Source organism: Gasterosteus aculeatus, chromosome 12 (assembly GCF_964276395.1).
Source record: "Gasterosteus aculeatus chromosome 12, fGasAcu3.hap1.1, whole genome shotgun sequence".
In the NCBI taxonomy this organism is placed as follows: domain Eukaryota; kingdom Metazoa; phylum Chordata; class Actinopteri; order Perciformes; family Gasterosteidae; genus Gasterosteus; species Gasterosteus aculeatus.
The window spans coordinates 7,821,294-7,840,054 of record NC_135700.1 but is presented as its reverse complement, the minus strand read 5'-3'; the positions used below and the strand labels follow the sequence as shown (position 1 = coordinate 7,840,054).

The window sequence follows — 18,761 nt, the reverse complement described above, 5'->3', positions numbered from 1 at the left end:
CGGACCGTCCATGCGCATTACGTGCAAGCGAGCAGAGACACACATACACACACACACACGCACAGCCTTCCTGGAACCGGAGCATGAGCCCGGTTGTGGACGGCCGCTTCATGAGGGCTCTGTGTGGCCGTGTTGTGTAACGCCTATCTGATGTGGGGGCGAAAGACACGCTCTGCACAGCGAGAACGCCAAACAGCACAGACACAAAGGTGTCGTGTCCAAGCCGAGGAAGTCGAGTCTTTGCCTGACATTTATATTCCTCCTTTCTGGAGACCACTGGTTTTATGCCTAATAGTGGAAAAAAAACACTGACAAATATGCGCACAGAGAGTTCAAACGGGTTCACACTCACACACACACACACACACACACGAATGTAATATAATTATATCCCCATGCCATTAGACACAATTTTCTTTCCTTTCGTTGTTCTCTCAACATTTGCATATTCCTTTGGGTGTTTGAGTTGAGCGGCTCTTTCCTCTCTCCTTCTCTTGTCTTCCAAGCAACAAATGTCAGCTAATTACACTAGAGCTGTTTTGGATGAGCTCCATCTCTCCCTGTGCTCCGCTGTGCTCGTTTTCCACGGGGCTGCAGGAGGAGCCAGGCAGCCAAGACATGAAAGTGGGGGATGATCTACAAGGCTGCACCACTCCCCCCCCCCCCCAAGACACACACACAGCCAGCCACCTCCTTAGAAATTGATTCCCCAAGAGAGGGCTCATCAATACTTATCAGAAATGGTACAACCGGCTTGCGCCAACCGGCGGGAGACATGATATTATTCACAGCCAGAGACGAGGCCACAGCGCTCGGACAGAACCACGCTTACTAACATACGGGGCCCAAGAGCAACTTGAGGGGCCTAACATGCATTTTCCCAAACAGGTTTTTACAAAAAATGCCATTTGGTCTGGTGACACTGGGCCAACTAGGGCCATCGAGTACGGCAGGAGAGGGAAAAAAGTGCAAGTCATTGTCTGTGCGTGGAACAACAAACTGCCACCTCGGTGTGTGTGTGTGTGTGCAAACTGAAGCCTCGAGGACGCAGCCGCGCCCCTGAGTGCTGCTGACTCTCACACAGAAAGGAGAGTGAGAAAGCAGAGGAAAAGAAAAGACAGGAGAAGGACAGAGCGTGGAGGGGGATTCACGCTGCACCCAAAACCCAGAGGCACTGCAGGGCACGGCTAACGACAATTTAAATTTGGATCCGAACGCATCGCAGAGTCAAAGCATGTTTATTAGGAGCGCACGTTTCAAACAAATATTCTGATTAGAATGGGAGAAATCTAATTAATTGCCTGATTCACTGAATGAACCGAATTTGTATTGCAATCATAACAACTGCTTTTCAAGGGGCTCTTTAATTTAATTGGGGAAGAGAAAAAAAAAAAGAAACATCCTTTCACTGAATGAATGAAAATCAAATTAGGCCTGAAACTGGAGGAGTCTGCAAGTTTGTTCTACCGTGCCAAAGGAAGAAGAAGAAGAAGAAAAAAACACTGCGAAAGCAGAAGTGAGTGAGAGTACATATTTTTAAAAGTCACGCTCCAACTATTTTGTAACACGCAGAATACATACGCCGTGGGCACCGGAGTGAAAGAGAGGAAACGTGAATATGGTTAAGTATACTGTGTACTCACTGTTAGAGATGTCTTCAGCTCTTTGACATAACTGCTGTAACACCTGGAGAAAAGGGACAAATAAAGGAAGGATTGCTGTGGTTCAGGATAACAAATACAGTCGGGCTTTCTCTTATGTGATAGTTACATTTTATGCATGTAATGTATATGCAACAAAAACGCAGCAACTGCCGTTTCTTTTTTTTCCTTTTGAGAGAAGGGGATTTAGCCGTCTAAAAGTACCTGGATATCAAACTCGCAGTTACACAGCTTAGTGTTTGTGGTCTGAGACACATCAAACAAAAAGTGCAGTGATGTCTGAAACACAGCTGTGCCGGTGCCCCCCTCCACACACACACACACACACACAGAAAGATACTCACACGGACAACAAGTATCTTTCTCCCCGAGCCGTAGCCTGCGAAACCTGTTTGTTAGAAACGGATCTCGACACTGGAGCTCAGAGTGTGAGGATATTTTCCCCAAACACAAGACGGCTCTTGCAGAGAACCAAGCCTTAGCGGCGTTCTCACGCCCAATCTCTCACGCATTGTCTCCCGGGCCCTCCTGTGCACTCGCACAGCCTAATCTGAGTGGCTCACCATAACAGACGCCACCCTGCTCTGTGCGCCGGGCTGCGACAAGCAAACACGCAACGGTTTTACTGCTTTTATTCACGGCGGCGCGCGCGTGGCGTTCGATATTGCCTACGTCCGACGGACACAGGACTCTGGAGGGGAGCCGGGTGGCACCAACACACAAACGTCTCCTCGTACACTTGGAAGCGGACTACGACAGACTCACACAACACACAGCCCGTGTGTGTGTGTGTGTGTGTGTGTGTGGTGTGTGTGTGATGGGGTAGCTATATAACAAGGTTGTGTTGACAGTAAACACATCCATCTGGTCACAGGGAACAGAATCACGCCTGGTGGTGCACTTCATCACCGCGGCAACGGTCAGCTATTAAGATTCTAAAATGTTTCGATTCAATGACCGAATCTCTCACGCGCTGTTTACAAGAGACGTCCGTGTCACAGCTTTGTGTGGATTTCTTCAATAGTGCCTCTGAATGTTCCTGGACCTTGTTTGAATGACACCCGCGCTGAGTGAATGGATGCATCCGAGCTAATTGTGTCTTTCTAGATGCCCTCCGGTCACGTCAAAGGCCGCGGCCCATGATGCCACGCACATCTGTCATTACAGCTCAATTTATCAGAAATCCTTCGCACTGATGGTGTTGATGATAAACGCAGGTGATCGAACTGCAATGGTCGCCTTCATTATCTGCACACAGACAGACCGCGGAGCCACACAAATACTTCTCATCTCAGTGATAATGATAACAGAAAGGCAGGTAGGCTGAATTCATCTTCAGCTTTTTCATAAAAGCCTATTAGTGGATGATTAAAGGATCTCTGCTCATAGGGCCTCAGCACAGAAAACGATTTGCCAGCCATGAGGCAGGTGAATTACACTGGATAAGGAAGCCAGTGCTGTCTGCCATCATTTGCCTGACTGAGAGTCGGGCTGTTAGTCCATTAACCTCATTTTACTGCAAGATATTAGCAGTTTTACATCAACGGCGGATAAAATATCGCACTACACACACTTTTCATATTTGTAGCCTCCTTCAAACTGCACTGTCCTCATGAATCATGTCAGTATCATAGCATTTGGGCTGCGGCTAACAATCGTTTTCATTTTCAATTAGGAAGGATTATTGTTTCTCATCGTTTGGGCTGTCAAAGCGTGCCTTCTGAAACGCGAGTTGAATTTTTGAATAGCTTGCTTTGTCTGACGGACAACAGAACCCCCCGGATAAGTTCACTGACACATCAGGCAAAAGGGGAAATAGTAACTCTTGAAGAAGAAGACTCAGCTATGGATTCATCGTGGAGAATACACGCGGTCACGTCGCACAAAAGCCGTTTGTTACTGCCTATAACAAACAAAGTGCTACAACAAACGCCGGCCCAAAGTCACGGCGGAACTCACTGCTGATTTGTTATTATAGCCGTTATTTCGTAGTAATTTCCGTCTGACGGCCAAAAAAAACAAACCAAACAAGGAAATGGAACTCTCTGCAAAGTTAGAACTCCGTGCATTTACACTGCAGGCGTGTTCGCACACGGAGAACGTTCAACGCAACTGTCATGACGTCTGCTTAAATTGTCTTGTTTGGTTTCCTAATCTGAAGTAAGCCGCGTTGCCTCAGCCACACAGATGTTGACTCTGCTTTGGGATTCATCCAGCTGCTCTCAGGCCTCTGCACAGGGTTAAATATGAGGGCCGGCCCTTTTTTCAACAGCCACAAAAAGAGAGAGAAAGACAAAAGAGGAAAAGAGGAAGAAAAAGAAAGAAAAATAAATGTCGGTCACCGTGTTTCACGTGAGCCTCCGTTGCCAGAAACCGCTGGTGCTGTTTGAGCAGGAAAAACAAGTGTACTCTGAAAACACACACGTTGAGATTGGCCTAAAATCCCTTGCGTTTTAATATTTGATGCTTTGTTAGAAGAGCGACACCGGCGAGGCGTTGGTCTCCGTTGGTCTCGGGCCCCCGTGGGAGTTCAGCTCCTGAGACTTGGGCCCCGGACATTTTCCTGAAGACCCTCGGAAACAAAACAGGCAAGTCTTGACAGTCCGTCGGCCACGGAGTCGTCACACAATCAGTTGCAGGAAACCAATCCCTAAATAGCAGTGATTCATCTCCTCATCACACACAATGCCAGTACACAGCGCACAAAGACGCGCTCTCTCTCCCTATCTCTCTCAACCCCCTTCCCCCCGGTGTGGTCTCTCATGCTGCTTAAAAATAAGTGCTTCTCCCAGCTTTCTTTGCCCTGTGATTTACTGGCAGTGTTTAACTGCAGGGCAGCATCTTTTATTGTTACACGATCTGCGGCTGAAAGCTGACAAAATGGAATCTCTGCACAACTACCTTTTGTATGTGAGTAAGTGTGTGTTCAGGGCGAAGTAGGGAGCGGGCCGGAGGAATAAAGAACTTGTGTGAGAAACGTTTGTCTAAGTGCAATTCAAATCCTCCCGGTGTTGGGTGTGTGTGTGCGTGTGTGTGTGTGTGTGCGTGTGTTTGTCATTCCACTAAATGGTTTCTTCCTTGACTTGATGGAGCAAGTCCCATCTCAGGGGAACGGGTTACAAATACACACACAAAGTAAAGCGCTGTGAGACCGAACAGCTCAGAACATTAGTGTGATCCATTTGAGAGAGGTAGAATATAAATATATATATATATATATATATATATATATATATATATATATATATATATATATATATATATATATATATATATATATATATATATATATATATATATATATGTATATGGAATACCGAGCACGATTGTGTGCGTCCGTCTCTTTTTGCCCGTGTTTTGTGTTGCCATGATAACAGCCCATTGCAACATTAGCCACTCTACTTCCTTCCTTTGCTTTTCTTTGGAGATAACTCTCGTACAGATGTGAGGTCGGCGCGGCCTCGCTGGCGACGTTTGCCCACACTTGCGTTCGGGGCCAACGGCACCAGTGCGGCGCGTGAGCGGATCGCCGCCGCCGCCCCCCCATTCGCTCGACAGGTCCGGTGTGTCGTTACAGCCTTGATTATCCATCAGCGTGACGTGTGAAGGTCAGCACAGCCGTGACCAGCACAGCTGTCACATCTCCTCCTAGCAACCTCTTGGCTAACTCGCCTTTCCAAAACACTCAGCGCAAAACACGTTGGGAGTGGGGATCACGGGTGGGGGGGGGGCCAAGGCCAACGGAACATGCCTACGACCGGCGCCGCGCTCGCCTCATGACACCTCCACTCAATAATAGCGCGAGACGGGGCGAAGACGGGCCGAATCGGTGTCAAGACAGTCGGCGAAGAGGAGGCTGTCGGCGTGCACCGTGGTGAAGAACACCGTGGCGTCTGTTAGTGTTGCCTCTCAAGATTTTATTCAACACCCGATACAGCCGCAATATGAAATGAGTTCCTGCCCTGCTGCATGAGAGGAAAGTGCTACAGAGGCTCTGTGTGGAGAGCAGATGTGAATCCACTTTGATTTCAATCCCTGTGTTTGTTTAGATGTGTGTGAGTGTGTGCGCGCGTGTGTGTGAGTGTGTGCGCGTGTGTGTGTGAGTGTGTGCGCGTGTGTGTGTTCGTTCGCATTTGTGTGCAGTTTCTATTAAATGGATCTGCTGTCTCCTTGATCAAGGGAGTCAATAAAGGGCCAGTCCTGTCAAACCCTCTGGGGTAAATGTGTGTGTGTGTTCGTATGTGTGTGTGTTCGTGTGTATGTGTGTGTGTGTGTGTGTGTGTGTGTGCGTGTGTTATGGTCAGAATTTGAAGTGCTCTGACAGGTGAGTGATTGAGTGCTTTCATTTCCCTCCAGCGACAATAAGACATGCACACACAAACACGTACCCAGCATGCACACACACACAGACACACACCCAGCGGAGGACGGAGGGAGGGAGAGAGCGAGAGGGAGCAGGAGAGAGCTGTTGTTTCCTAAAGGATGCTGCTCCTGCCTGCATGCTTAAATTAGCTCTAAATGTTTGGATTACACACGGGAGCTCTCACAGAGGATTTAGCAGCCATAGCCCGGAGGATGTGTGGACGTTTCCATCTACATCGCACACACGCGCATGCAATGCCCTCACACAGCTCACGAGCATATGCCACTCAATTATCAGTCCCTATATGCCGAGAAGCCGCGACAACATAACATGAGTCAGACAAAAGATGGGTCGAGCTTTAAAAAAGCAACACGCAGCTCAGAACGGCGGCTCAGCTCTCCGGCTTTATGCCGCTCCACTTTTTCAAGAGTGCAGTGTTGGCTTCTGCTGGGGGGAGAGGGGGGGGGAGGATATGCTCGCTGACATAGAGACAGGGAGAGAAAGAGAAGGGGAATGAGGGAGGTCAGCGCCCCCGGTCTCAGATAAAGGCCCTCTCCCTCCCTTCTGCCTCGGCTTTCCAAGCCCCTGCCAGGACGGAGAGGCGTCTCACGTTACAGCTGTCTCTCAGTGTCATCGTTCAGAAAGAGGGCGAGCACAAGCGCCGCGGAGAGACAGACAGAGGGGGAGAGAGAGACAGACAGACAGAGAGATAAAGAGAAAGGAGAGGGGGGGGAGCGGGACAATGCCAAAGGCCGAGTGGGGCTGGGCTTTCATAACGGGACAAGGGAGAAAAACAACGACAGCAGCAGCAGGAAGGAGGCCTCGTGGTTTGGGCTTTTTAATAAGTAAAGTTAACGCAACATCAATTTTCACTACAACGAAAGACGCCGCAATGAGCTTTGACCTTTTCCAGACAAATTATATCAAAACGCAGCGTGGAACAGGGGGGCTAGTCAGATCATTTCCTCTGCACCACGAGGGACTTAGGGAACACTTAGGGGAAGGGGAAGGGGGAATAAATGTTTCCCTATCTTGTTGTGTGTGGAGCGAGGACTGAGAGACAGAGAGACAAGGCTCAGAGCGAGGCCCCCCTTTTTGGATTAGACGCTGTTGGGTCGCCCCCCCCCCGTTCACGAGTACCCGTTTCTAGCGTTGAAATGCTAAAAACAACAGCTTATCCCCGTTGTCCAGTGACTTATCCGATGATAGCGAGCATTCCAGCCGCCGCTCCTAACAAGGTGAGGCTAATGTGGCTCAGCGCTGGTTAAATTTTAAATCATTTTTTTCTCGATAAATAGGAATTCCAGATAAAAAACTTTACGAAGGGAGAAGTGCATTCAGCGCAGTTTATTGCTCCGACACAGTGCCGCCCACACGGCCGGCCGCTGATTGTACGAGTGTGCATGAAACAACTGAGCAAACACCCGCATAGACAACTGCATCGCTCACAAGTGCTCCCCTGTTTGTTTCCGTCCTCCGTCCTTGTCATTTCTCACGGCGCTCCGTAGGAGTTAAATATTTAAAATTCTGGCTTAGCTCGGAGCGGTCTTTGCCAGCGCAGCTAAAATAAAAAGCCTTTGTGGCAGGAGTGACCAGATTTTAAATGCTGAAGAAGATCAATAAATGGGGGCTGTCGAGGCGCAATCTCATCTGTGTGTGTGTGTGTGTGTGTGTGTGTGTGTGTGTGTCCTGTCCCTATGCGTAAGTGCTCTGACAGCAAGTGTGTGTGTGTGTGGATGTTTGTGTCTCTGTCTATGAGCGTCCTAACACCCACCTCACAGCTCCCCTGCCTGCTACAAGCTATTCCACAGTATCATCAGGAAGCCCAGTGGGCCGGGAGGCGGCGCCAGTAGAGGAAACCATATCGTTCCCATTCCCACATCTGAGTCTCCCCGTTTCTTTTCCATTCCCCGGTGTTCTTTTTTCCCCCTCATCCAAACGCAGCCAGCGTGGGAGAATCGTGGGGAAAGGAGCAAAGACGGGCTCTTTGCTACAGATTGAGAATGTCAAGGTGGGGTGAACATCAAATAGCAGGTTTTCCAGACCTCATTTCCATAATCAAGTTCCTCCTACAAACACAAAATGATGGGCAGGGATGGAAAATATGACCGAGCGCGTAACCCAAATGTGATGTTTACGCTGTTCCAATCCAGCCTGATTCAACTAATGTCAAGAGGCCCATTCGTTACACTTATGTTATTTCTATTCTAGAGAAGACGTCATTTCATAATGGTGCCTTTTTTTCGTTTGGGGGGGGGGGCATTCATTGGGTGCTTTCAGCTGTCGTAAAGTGATAACCTACTTCTTTAACACGTGATTGTGCGATAGAGGTAAACAGCAAATGACTCACACTCGTGTGCACAATGTTCCGCGGCTCCACGAGACGTCAAGTGCATCTGTATTTTCTCCTTTCCACTCTAATGTTACATTTGCGAAAACAACCTTGAAGTGGAAAAATCATCGGGACCGTTTGAGACTTCATTAAAAGAAAACTAGCGCGGCCTCTCCAAACAGGGCCTCTCCTCGGAAGGGGGAATTCAACCTTTGCACCTTGCTGGTGGAAAAAAAAAACAGGCATCCGAAGACGAGACGGAGCGAGCGCAAAACAACCTTGACTTTCATCAAGGAAATTCTCACATTGAATGATAAATAGAGGCCCGGGGGACGAGCCGCCAAGAAGCGGCTTATCGTCTTTCCCTCCCGAATTTGGCCACTCTGTCTCCTGCCTGGTGAAAGTCAACGCGGGGTGACCCGCTCGCACTTTACACCGGTTATTGTTCGGTAAATTAATCCACCGCGTGTAATCCGCGCAGAAACGTACAGACAAGGAAAACGGCTGTTGATTTGTTTAGTTTTAATTAACAGTCGAGATTGTTCATTTGTTACAACGGGGGGCTTACGGGCCCCTTTCTCATTAGCTGGGCTTTTCAAAACACAGATGCAGTTCTCATTACACCGACAGTTCTGCTTGAATCCAGCTCCAATGTTTAAAGAGGCTTCGCCTTCAAAAAAAAAAGTGGCCCGTCAGCGAGCACGCACTTTGGACGGTGACTTGTGTAACCCTGATGATTATCGGGACGTCCAGAGTACCTGCGGGCGCTACCGAAATAGCACGGCAACATAAGGTTAGGTAGATGATCTGAGAGCTAACCGACTTTCCTGCTGAGAGGACGTTAACCCGCCGGTATGCGCGTAGCGGTCCGGGACGGACGCACAGCCGCGCCGGTTTTCGGTCTGTAGCAGTAAAAGGCTCCGTCAGTTTGACGCCTGGGAGCTTCTTAGGGATCAAATGTGGCCATCGGCCATGTAGGATCAATGTATGCGTGGAAGAAGAAAAAAGGTCCCGCGTCTCTTGCATTCTTTCATTTGTCATGGTTGTTTTTTCTGTGCGTGCGTGTGACGGTCTGCGTTTGAATGGCTGACCGGTGGTGAGCGAGGGATGAGCAATCATGACCAGGGGTCTGTCTAACGTTAGTTCCTGAATCATTCGGTTAACACAGAGCAGACCTCAACTTCCTCTCTAGATTTCTCAGCTCCGTGTCAGCGCCAGCATGCAGAGATTTGACAGGGCTCCCAGATGGCCGTTATTATCAATGAATGGGGGCCAGTTAATCTCCGTCTAAATACAAAATGCTGATTAAAGTGGCGTGGAATATTTAGTATGGGAGTTATAAAAACACATGACATGGCGCTGCCGTTAAGAAATAAAGGTAAATTAAACAAAGGTGTGGTAAAGTAAGATATATTATGTTGTATGGTGGAAAATTTGGTACTGTGGTTCAGGGATAAGGGCTCAATAGGCTGCAAACTCACACTGTTAGGAATTAACAATATACTAATTTCTCTGGTTCTGTCTGCCAGTACTGATACCAGTATGGACGTATACATACAAACGAGGCATTAATTATTCATGTCCTAACATGTACACCAAAGCTTTCTGCAACCAGTCAAGGATCACCACACTTTTGGTGACGGCGTTTACTTTGTTAGTACATTCATTGTATGTAGCAAGTGGCCCCGTAACTGATTAAAGCACCGGCAGTCGTTACGATGCACTCGTGTTTGCCTGATCCGTTCGCTGTGACGTCACTCGTCCTTCGCTCAGCGATACCGTAACACACTGATGGCTTGATCGATGCACAGCCATCGTGTACACCTAATAAATGTCACTTCACTTCATTTACAAAAGAACACAAACGATGGGTTTCTGCCACAGAAAAAAAAGAGAAAAAGGAGCCCTATATTCAATAGCAAAGGATTATAGAGAATATAGCCATGTGTGCACACGGGATTGTCTTCTCAAAAGCTGCCCAAGTTCTGTCAGATTCAGCACCCCCAGACACAGAGCTCGTGAACCTAATTTCACCTAATCAGCTTAGTCAACAGCAACCGTTTGCTGTGACTTTGGTAGACATGCAAATAGGGCTTAACCACGTCTATCCTTAATTCCTGAATGTTCAAGTCAAGCAGCCGTCCTCCTTTATCTCCTCAAAAACAACAGTTCCAATTTGAGAGAGAAATAAAGAGAGAGAGAGAGAGAGAGAGAGAGAGAGAGAGACCGAGATAGATAAAACTCAAGGCGAGAGTTGTGGGTTTTTTTGGCCTGGCCAAGAAGAGACGTCTCTGATTTGAGTGTGCTTGAGGTAACACAGTTTGCTTTCATTTCAAACCAACATGGCAAACAGAGTCTGACAGACTTGTTCCCCTTTCCTCCGTTTTGTTTTGCTCTCTCTCTCCCTGTCTCAAATTAAGAGAAAACACACTGAACAAACATATTACCACGTTTTGTTGGTTTGAAACTGCAGCTCTCTCTCTCACACACACATACAACCATGCAAATGAAGACAGGCGTCCTCAAACAGAGGACAAAATGACGCAGACAACAGAGAGTTATAATAGTGGTGGAAAACTGTCGAGACACTGTTCCGTTTCAATTCACTGATACCACTAATGGCTTCTTAGCAGCTCCATGAAATCAAGCAGCTGTCATGTCGATGCATCAGCAGCGAGAGGAGGGAGAGGAGGGAGAGGAGCGAGAGGAGGGAGAGGAGGGAGATCCGTCCACCGCGCCTTCATGTTTGCCTAAACATCTGCTCCTCTGCACTCCAGCTTTGCAGCAATAAACGGGCAAACAAAAGAGGTGGGAGGTGAAATGATCAGATTTTCCATTTCAAAGCATTTGTTCCGTTTACCCCCCTCCCCTTGTCCTCTTTCTTGCAGGACACGGGGGAAGAAAGTGGATATCAAGTTTTAACTGTGAGGGACGGAGCGAATGCACGAGCGAAGATCACACCTTGTTTTCTCGTAAGATGGACGACGGGAATGAAACGAGGTCACCATTTTTTCCCGGAGTCTCCCGTCTAAAGTGCTGCAAACCGGTGGTTGAGCTCAGCCGGGGAGGGGGGGGGGGGGGCAGAGGGGACAGGGGGGGGGGGGGGGGGTCGGCTGTGTCTGCGCGGCGGGGAGACGCACGTGCGAGTGGGCACGTCTTAAACACGTCAGTCATCAGTCAAACATTAATTCCACTGTGTGTAAACAAACACAAGTACACACACCAATAAAGGTGTATTTAAAGCCTTGATAATCGCGTCATTATTTCTAGGATGTCTGATCACTTGTTATTTACGTCTCGTTTTTCCCCCGTTCTTCCCTTCGTGGGATTCTTGGCATTTAATGTCCTTCCTTTCTCTCTTCCTTCCTTCCTTCCTTCCCTCCTCCTTCCTCGTGTCCCTCATTCATTCGCGATGAGTTGAAACAATAAAGGCAGCACAAAGTAAACTTTAGGGATCACGTTTTAACAACGTTGTATGCTCGAAAACGACACGACGGCTTTCGTTTCTTTCGTGCGCGCGTGTGTGTGTGTGTGGCACCGAGTCCACCTGCGTCCCTCCGAAGAACGACCGGGACCCGCAGCGAACACTACGTCACTCCAGCTCGGCTTTCTGAAGCAAACGTTTCCACCGCGGACCCAAACGGTCTCCTCTCTCACATAAAACTCCCTTCAAATCATCGCTGACAATCTATTAACACCTTCTTCTTCCTCCCCAAAACCACAAACTGTTTTTTTCCGTATATCAGGTCTAAAACTTTGGTAAAAACTTGCGACATAAAGAAAAAAAGAAGAAGAAGAAGAAGAAGCGTGGATGCATTTCCTTTTAAAGTAGCCCGTGTGCTCGTGTGAGAGATAGTTGGGGGGGGGGGGGGCGCTTAGGGGACGAATCTAAAACAACCAAGATGGCGAGAGGCTTGTTGTTTTTGGAAGGGGCAGAAAAAAATGGAGGATATTGTAATATACACAAAGGGATGAATTTCAACAATTCGGCCGAGCCCGCGCGCCTCTCGGTATGAGGAAGCGATAGCGGCTCCGCGGCGGACCGGCCAGCGCGAGCCGCCCCACAAAAAGCTCCCTAACTCTGACCCGACGCCTGCGTGGGTCTGCGTGCGTGCGTGTGTGTGTGTGAATATTATAGTTTACGTCCAAGTTAATCCGAACCGAAAGGGAATATTTGTGTATTTGTGTTGGCGTCGAGGGACCGTTGGGTGCGTATTAGCGGCGCGGCGGCGGCGGCTCGCGCGCTGGTTAACGTCCCCCCCCGTCTCGCGCTCTGACGGTTACAAACATCCAGCGACAAAATACACACAAATACGCAACCGAAAACCGCCAGTCACACGGTTGATACAAAAAAACAGACAGACAACGCCGCAGAAAGCGCGTGTGAAAAGTTTAATTCTGAAACATTTGAACAAGTTATCAAAAAGGCGAGAGAGAGAAAAGGGAAGAGAGGGACACAAAGACGATCCCCACTATCAGGTCACCACTCCGGAGAAGGAAAAAAAACACTCCGTTTTTATATTAAAGAGAGGAGAGAAAAAAACTTTACGCATTTGACAAAAATCCACCGCTAAAAAAAATACAACAAAAAAACAACAACTACCGACTCGATCAAAATACACGCGTAACCACGAGAAACTATCAGCCAGTTTTACACACAAGCTCCAAGAAAAAGAAGCGAAGAAAGTGGAGGCGAAGGCGGCTCTCCGCGGCTCATCGCCGGCGCTGTGACGAGGAGCAAAACAGCGGCGGCGAAATAAAACACTTACCTTTCTTTACTTTCGACACTTTACTTATTTCCAACGAGGGCTTTTTAGTTCAACTGTCACTTCGGGTTCGGTCTTCTTCGCGACTCTTTTTTTCCTTGGTCGGTTTTGGTTATGAAAGAGAGGTCGGGGACGAATGATAAAGAAGGGAATTGGCCAGTAATTGAGTCTCGGTGTGTGAGTGAGTGTGTGTGTGTGTGTGTGTGTGTTAGTTACTAACAGCAGATTGAAGGAGACTCTTCTCAAGGTTTATTCAGCTCCACTTCAAGGAACCGACCTGACGTCAGCTCACTACCGCCACACAAAGAGAACTTATTATTTGTGCAGCTCCGTGCTGAGCGGAGGACACAGTTATTGACCGTTATTACTTTAAATGCGACATTGTCGCGGAGCACGCGCAGCACCGGCGGGCCGAGGCGGTAACTTTTATTTATCGCGTTTGTTAGCGGCGTCGTAACCCGCACGGACCTACATGGCGATTATTGGCCACTAGTGTAAACAAATAACGTAATAAATAGGCTACGTTTTAAATGTTTTTTTTTTTAAACACGAATGTGTAGGGGGGCTTTGGCCCATGAACGACACAACTTTATTATAACTTTGATCAGTTGGATTCAATATGTTTATGTCGATTATGGTTTGAATTAATGCCTTAAAAGGTGGATTTACAGAAACTACATCACATTCTTCCTGCGTGTAGTATAGCCTTCAATCCTCTTCAGGTGTCACACAGCAACACTTGATTATATTTTCTTTATGGATAGTCCCCTAATAATTACATATCTCGCATTCGTGTTAAATGACTTGATCAATTGAACGGTTTCGTGGCTCGGCCACGTGAAGTTGGTCTCAGGTGGACTCATCGCTGATGAAATACATTTTTAATGGCTGGTTCTGATATTATCATCCACACATTAGTTGCTATACAAATAGCAATTCATTTTCCAATGCGTTCTATGGGGCTATCTATCTTAATTTGTCATGTACAGCTATCTATAAATCCATATATATATATTTATATATATATCTATCTATATATATATATATATATATATCTAAGGTACGGGCATTTGTCCATAGTGATTCCTAGGATTCCTTGTGTGTCCTGCCATTAACTGACCAAATGATGACCCCCTCAGAAGACAATACGTGATCACACAAATACAAATGAGTTCCACACAGGCTCTAATTCACGAGGCATTTGCCAAACAAAAAGAGAAATGGGACAGACCTAGCTCGGGATAGGATCAATACGTTGCCTGGCAAAGACAGCCATCTGTGCATATAATTGTATGCTTTACCTCCTCTTCTGAACACACAATAAGCAACAGGCTGAAAGCAGGCCCTCTGACCCAGACTGGGTTTCCAGACGGGGGAAGATTATTTCATTCAACTGGAAAACAACAAGGGGGTGGGGTGGTGGGGATTTTTTTTTCCTTCTTTTTTTTTTTTGCAGATGGAGTGGGCAACTGTTCTTATACGCCCCACCCTGCCGAGGATGGGGTTGGGTCACGGAGCCACAGCCAACTGGTGTGTGTGTGTCTCTCTGCAAGTCACACCCAGTTGTGTCCATTTCAACGCATATTATGCCGAATTAACAAACAGTTTGCTGTTAGTTTACGGACACCTCATAAATCTAATAGACAACAATGAACTTATTGTTGGTGGCGTGATGGAGCGTTGGTTTACAGGCACATTCATACAAATGCTTCACAAACATTGTGAATGACCATAAATGTATCCTGTCTCCTCCCCTCGGCTGTTACGTCACCGCCTCCCAAAAGTGTCACGCTGACGGTTTTGATGCCGCTGCAAGAATTGCAAAGATGTTGCTCAGAATTCATTTTTATGTATAAAAAGAAGAGGGGGTGATGGGGGCGTGTGGGGGCGTCTGATAAAACATTCACGGTCGCCCGACTTTAGAGGATGGACACAGAAGCCCTTATTCAGCTTGTGCTGTGCGGCTAAAGCCGTTTCATAAGCTTGCTCTCCATGTTTTTATGTCATTGATTTTCCTCTGTGGCCCTTTCCATTACCTGTTGAGATGGGTTTTTTTTTTTTTGCTCTTCTTCAAAGACACACACAATCCTCTCAATCTGTCTCTCCAGCCACTGGCACCCTGGTGTATTTCTCCATCTCCTCCGCCTCCCGTAGCCGCAATGACAGGCCGTGAGGAATGATGGCGGCTCTGTTTGTCATACAGTAGCAGCGAGAAGCAAAGATTTTTTAATTGCATTGGAGAATCTTCATTAAAGAGAGCGCATGGGGGCGGGGATGTGGGAGAGGGCGGCGTCGGGGGGCACTCCGAGCATCGTCATTAGGAGAAGGCACTCGCAGCGTGGAAGGGTGGGCCCTCTTTGCATGCACACTCAGAATGCCTGCCGTACCTCGGTCATTTGTAACATAATAAGTGCCAGCACAATGACTGCAATGCGAGAAAGCACACCACAGGGAGGGGAAGGGGGGAAGGGAGACAGCATGTCTGTTTAAAAGAGGGACTTTTTTTTTTTGCTCTTGATTAGAAAGTATAATGAGCAACTAAAGAAACAGGACAAGAAGAAAAAAATCTCTCCTGAGACTGATGGAAAACAAATTAATGTGGTGATTTGGATTTAATTATTATTTTTCTATTAGTCGGCCATGCAAAGACAGGGACAGCCGTCAGAAGCGAGTAGCTGTGCTTGCATTTATTGATTTTTGCCCAGGCAGGGAATACACATTCATCTGCTCTCCTCCCCACACAATCCGCTATGTGGGATTCCATTAACACAAGAAGCTTCCAGCAACTCTGAGATCTTTAATTTGAACACCATAAATGGAGCTTAAAATAATGTTCACGCGCTAGAAAAAGTAGCCTAAGGATGTCTCTTTTTTTAATGCATTGAATTAGGCCTCACTTACTGTTGTGTCCTACATAATAACCATTAAATAAACACCCAATAAATTAAATCAAGACAATGCTCTGCTGTATAGAGTGACTAAAGCGCTATTGTTCCCCTCTGCTGCCAACATCTTACACCGCTATGATGGTTGAGTTTAATTTAATCTTTTGTTTTGGATTAATGTAAGAACCCAGCGACCGGACTGTGATTGTTCTTCCCCTCCGTGTAGTCGCTCCTCTTTGCCGCATCCTTTCAATACATCAGTTGCCTTGAACACAATGCCTCGTGAGATGTAATGATTTGCAAAGTCAACGATTCAGCTTCCTGTGTCGTTAAAGCACAAGGGACCAATTTGCGGCAGCTATATGTGGAACATTGGTAACGCCGCTCATATTCTCTGGCTGATGCAAAATTCAGCAATTATGCCAGATGAACGCCGTTATCGATTGGCGTCCTGCTATCTCCTCACTGAAGACGGTTTGCAATAAATGTAATGGCTTCGACTGTGTGGACCCAATAACAAATATTTGGAAGGACGAGCTACGCCTATTGGCATATGGGAATCCATGCGACAGTGAAAGGTGCATTTATTGGTGACCTTTAACCCCGCATAGACTACAGGGAGCAGGCTCAGGGATGTTACAAGTGTTTTTACTTGTCCTCATGTCGGCATTATGAATGACTCACTTGTGAAAACACTGCAGCATAGCACGCCGCAAATGCTAATTGGACAAACTGGACAAAAGTGATTTGGAGGATCGACTGATAATGTTTTCTGAACTAAACAACCCATGCACAGTCCAAATGAGTGCACTCAGAGAGTGTTTATAGTGGCGAATGTAACTGAGCAGAACCCTCTGTTGCGTGATGTAATACACAGAAGGGAGAAATCATCATAATAGCAGAGTAGTAGAGTGACTCATTCCTTGATGAGGTACATTCACAGTGTCATTCAATGAGGAGATGCATTCTGTGTGCACATGTTGTCAGCGTGTGACCGAGAGGGAGGGAGAAAGAGGGAGAGAAAAGCGGAGAGACAGAAAGAGGGAGCATTAGCATGTTCCTTTTCTGGGAAAGAGGAGTCATTTGTGCCAGGAAAGTTGCGGCTCCACGGTGATGCATCCCTCCACGAAGAATTAGATCACAGACAAATGTCATCCCAACCCGAGGAAAGCCAAACGTCCTTGGATCGAATGAAAACACATCTTTGCCCACGCCGGTGTGTACACGCGACACACTAAAATGTCAGCAGATTTTCCATTTGCTAAATCTTCTCCTAAGAGCAGGGGGTTTAGCGAAGGGTAATCAACCTGGTATTTTCCAAAAGTCCAGGTGAAGCTACCCAGGAGAAGCCCTGCTGTTAAACACAGTTAACTACAGTACTTGTGACTTATTCAACTTAAAATTAAGTGGCGCCATATTCCCCTTATTCACAGCGCCGAAGTCAAGGAGAACGTGTGCACACAGACCTACCAAATGATAGAACTTTCACATTGTGGGACTGTTAGTCTGTTTGGTTTTTGTTTTAGTGGGTGAAGCTGAGGGTATTTTTTCAAAAGGAAATTACCTTCACAGTTGAATGACAAGCTTTAGTGCCTCATTTTATCATAGTTTACTAGCTTTGATTTGTGTCCACTGGACGTATAGTCGACAGTGGACTACATAGTAGTCTTATAGCCCTCTTATAGTGTTGATGTTTTCCTCTCTGCTTCTCTGACCCACATAGAAAGCACGACATTAGTTACGCGCTGTGGTGCCGTTGGAACAGCAGCCCGATTGTTTTATTTTTCAGTTTCTTGTCGCAAAACCCTCACCGTCTAAAAACTCTCGCGTTGCTTGAAGAACTCATGGTCATTACCCGGAATATGATGGTAATTCCATTTAGAGCAGACGTGCTTGTGTTAATTCACCCACTAGTGCTTTGCGACAAAGGTAAGCTACCTTTTATGGGACTCCACTGAAATGCTAATCCGGAGGCTCTAGGCTCATATTGACAGACATCACCGTTGGCCCTAATCAGTCATCAGAGATTTAAACAGTGTTCAGAATCAACAGCCAGAGAGCTCCCTCGTTCTTTTCAAGCATTCACTTTGACAAGTTTGATTTGGCAGCGAGTTCCCGGAGAATTTGGATCAAAGCTCGCTGAATACAGTGAAATACGCCGCGGTGCGTTGAACGTGGAACTCGTAACTAATCTCAAATTAGCCATGCCTTGTGTTACATGACCAGAATTTTTGTGGGAACACCGACTTTAAAGGGACACACAGCACTCATGTGGGTGAGAGTTTGGCCCCTCCAATGGTTGCTGCATTATCCCTTAATATGCAGCAAAGGCAGGCAACTAGAAGAAGGGAAGCATTTGATACGAAAAAAGGACTCGAGGTTGATAAAGATGACAGTTTCGGAGGCATACTGCGTTGTGAGCTTCAACTTAAAAGACCTGGAAATTCAGAGTTGCACAAGTGATGTTGAAACTGCCAACAGACTTTCACCGGACTTTTTTCTAAGATTGTGAAATGAATCAGTTCCTCGTCGGTTGCAGAAATTAATGAGTGTTCTAGAAGAAACTTCTCACATTTTAGTGAAACCTAAATTGTTGAAAAGGAAAAGAGCCGTAAAAAAAGGAAAAAGTAAGTGTGTGTGCAGGGATTACTGTCTTGACAACCTAAAAAGAGGATGATCAAATTAAATTATGCATCTGAGTTGTTGAATTTGGTACAAGAGTAAGGGAAAAAAATATAATTGTATTTCATTCCC

At 46.8% G+C, this 18,761-nt stretch overlaps 1 protein-coding gene across 8 annotated transcripts in view; it reads right to left on the bottom strand.

Moving 5' to 3' along the window:
* The window catches only part of baz2ba (bromodomain adjacent to zinc finger domain, 2Ba), a 59,377-nt gene extending 45,927 nt beyond the window's left edge, over window positions 1-13,450 (bottom strand). For 6 of the 8 annotated variants that reach the window (XM_040160863.2, XM_078084966.1, XM_078084967.1 and 3 more), the window contains exons 1-2: window positions 13,126-13,450; window positions 1,644-1,686 (exon numbers count right to left, since the gene is read on the bottom strand). The gene's annotated coding sequence lies outside the window, so the exon portion shown is untranslated. Of the gene's footprint in view, window positions 1-1,643; window positions 1,687-2,005; window positions 2,092-13,125 lie in introns of those variants that run through there. The other 2 variants (XM_078084965.1, XM_040160874.2) reach the window with 2 other exon arrangements.
* Window positions 13,451-18,761: the final 5,311 nt, after the last annotated feature.